We start from the raw sequence: 3,325 nt of genomic DNA, 5'->3' as shown, positions 1-3,325 counted from the left end.
GTCCAAATCACAGCGGCCTCTAGTGACTGGTGACGAAAACTGCATTTTTAACGTTTTGGAGTTTTTTTCGAGCCACGTTAATATTACAGTACATTATTTGAGTTTCATATGGGAAGAGGTCAGTTTAAATCGCCCTATATACCACGTTAAACCCAGATTCCGATCTAACAAATGTCTTAACTCATCCTCTTTTTATGCCACATCAATGTGGAATGCACTCCCAACAGGTGTAAAAGAAAGGGCATCACTATCCTCCTTCAAAACCACATTAAAAGAACACCTCCAGGCAACTTCAACCCTAAACTAACACCATCCCTTTCTCATCATACCTCTTCAGATTGTAAATAATCAAATGTAAACAATCAAATGTAGTCACTTTTTCTTATAATTTCTGATCTCTCTCTCTGTGTCCAATACTTGCTGTACATATGTACCAAGTCAGACCTATACTGTTCCAATGTCAATATCTCTGATGATGCAATTGTTGATGACTGAAGTGTTGATACCAACCAAACTTACCCCCCCCCCCCCCCCCTCCATATCCCACACCCCGGATTGTAAATAATGTAAATAAATCATTTTATATACTGTGATGATTATCTTGTGTGATGACTGTATTATGAAAATAGTAAATATCTGTATCATGAATCAATTGAAGTGGACCCCGACTTAAGCAAGTTGAAAAACTTATTCGGGTGTTACCATTTAGTGGTCAATTGTACGGAATATGTACTACACTGTGCAATCTACTAATAAAAGTTTCAATCAATCAATCAATATGTCCTCGGAAGATAAATAACAAAACCAAAAATATAGATATGTGTTATTTTTGGCTTTCATCTTTGGTTATTCAAACTATGTTCAAAATATATATTGTTTATTGTACATTAGAAACAATCAATAAAGTCCTTTTATCAGCACAGTCCTTCTCAAATAGTGGGTTAAACCCACTATTTTGAGTTTATTTATTGTTATTTTTCAGTATCAAATAGTTCAAGTCGGTCAAAAAAAAATTAATAGTTAAGATAAGGATTTGTTTTTTATTATTTCAGGCGAATTGATGCACTTTAAATATTTTTGTTAGCGACAAGAACACATGTTTAATGTTCTTTGTTGTCAGTCAATCTATATTTAATTCGTCTTTTTTGTTTACTGTGATGTAAATAAGGATACAATGTTATGCAGAGGTGTACTCCCGGGCGCGGCACCGCTTTTGATTGATTGATTGAAACTTTTATTAGTAGATTGCAGAGTGAAGTACATATTCCGTACAATTGACCACTAAATGGTAACACCCGAAAAAGTTTTTCAACTTGTTTAAGTCAGGGTCCACTTAAATTGATACATGATACAGATATATACTATCAAATATATACTAACATCATAATACAGTCATCACACAATATAATCATCAGAGTATATACATTGAATTATTTACATTATTTACAATCCGGGGTGTGGGATATGGAGGGGTGGGGGGGTTAGGTTTGGTTGGTATCAACACTTCAGTCATCAACAATCAGCATCAACAATCAGCATCATCAAAGAAATGGATATTATAACAGCGTAGGAATGACTTGGTAGGATATGTACAGCAAGTAGTAGACATAGAGAGAGAGATCAGAAAGTATAAGAAAAAGTGTCTACATTTGATTGTTTGCATTTGATTATTTATAATCCGAAGAGGTATTATGTGGAAGGGAGGGTGTTAGTTAAGGGTTTAAGTTGCCTGGAGGTGTTCTTTTAGTGCGGTTTTGAAGGAGGATAGAGATGCCCTTTCTTTTACACCTGTTGGGGGTGCATTCCATATTGATGTGGCATAGAAAGAGAATGAGTCAAGCCCTTTGTTAGTTCGGAATCTGGGTTTAACGTGGTTAGTGGAGCTCCCCCTGCTGCCCACTGCTCCCCTCACCTCCCAGGGGGTGAACGAGGGGATGGGTCAAATGCAAAGGCCAAATTTCGCCACACCTCGTGTGTGTGTGACAATCATTGGTACTTTAACTTTACTTTACTTATAACAATTTTAAAACAGAAACACTGCATTACCAACAGATATCATCACCTTATAAGGCATTCTAAACCTAAACTGTTTGTGAGTCGCTCGTGGTAATTAATATTACTCAATGTGTGTAAAATTACACTTTAAAAAACAAACAAACAAACAACAACTTAGTTTTAGTTATATTTGTTTAGAGGAAAGAAATAAACATAGACTTGAATAGGATTTTAAATAGAAGGATATACATTTATTTTTTATTTTTTATTTAAACTATAAAAAAATTATAAAAATATGCTGGTGGGATACCATATACCAAACATAAATTTTATTTTCAAAATATTTAATTGTAAAACATGTCACATTTGATAATGTATTCCAGGGGTGTCTAAACATTTTCCACTGAGAACCACAGGCCGACAAACCAAAGGACGCCATTTTAGTAGTTTTCACCTTCAAAACCGATACAATGCATAGAGTTTTTTTCAAAGAACTAGAAAATGCCATTTCATAGAAATTTCGAGTGAATGCTGAGGAGCCAATGCCCAACTGAAATGCTAACTGTTGGCAAAATAGCCAGATAGTGTCACGTAACAAAATATGTGAGCAAAATGAGCTAAAAAAGCTTGCATGCTAACAGTTAGCATTAGTGAAATACCACAATATATGACACTGAGGTGGACACCTGCTAAACTAGCTAAAAACGCTTACCATGCTAATATTATATTTAAATATTTATCAAAATATCGTTGGTAACTCAATAAGTGTTGGCAGGCTGGATAATCATGAAAATCATTGTATCAACATAAACAAAGGTTTGTTAAAATACAGCATAATTCAGCTTTAGGGCCACTGACCTGTAATACTTTTTTTTACCACGAGATAGCAGCAGAGTCCAATCGTAGTAGCCGAACGGGCTGACATTTCCGGGGGTGTGACTACACCAGCGACGACTTGACGTATTGATAGCCACTGGGGACAGGTCGCTATGGCAACATGAATCGGCGTGATGTGTCTCGTGCCCTGGAGCGGCGCGTGTCATTAGAGGCCAGGTGACGTTTTGCCACTGCGGCGACACTTTCTGCACCTGGGAAGCGTTTTGTCTTGTGCTCGCTGGCACGCGCTGAACGACTTTTGTTATTGTTTGTGCAAATTAATTATTTTAGTTATTCAATTTTCAATAGCTTTGTTATTATACGTCACATCTCTAAAGCACGTGTCACGTAGATGGCTTCTAATTGAATATACGATAATAAAAAAAATTTCAAATTATATCTAAAAAAAACCTGTTGATTTTTCAGATATATTTTTAGTTTAAACAGATTTGTT

Source organism: Nerophis lumbriciformis, linkage group LG23 (genome assembly GCF_033978685.3).
Source record: "Nerophis lumbriciformis linkage group LG23, RoL_Nlum_v2.1, whole genome shotgun sequence".
Lineage (NCBI taxonomy): Eukaryota > Metazoa > Chordata > Actinopteri > Syngnathiformes > Syngnathidae > Nerophis > Nerophis lumbriciformis.
The sequence above is the reverse complement of the archived record's forward strand: the minus strand, read 5'-3'. Positions refer to the sequence as shown.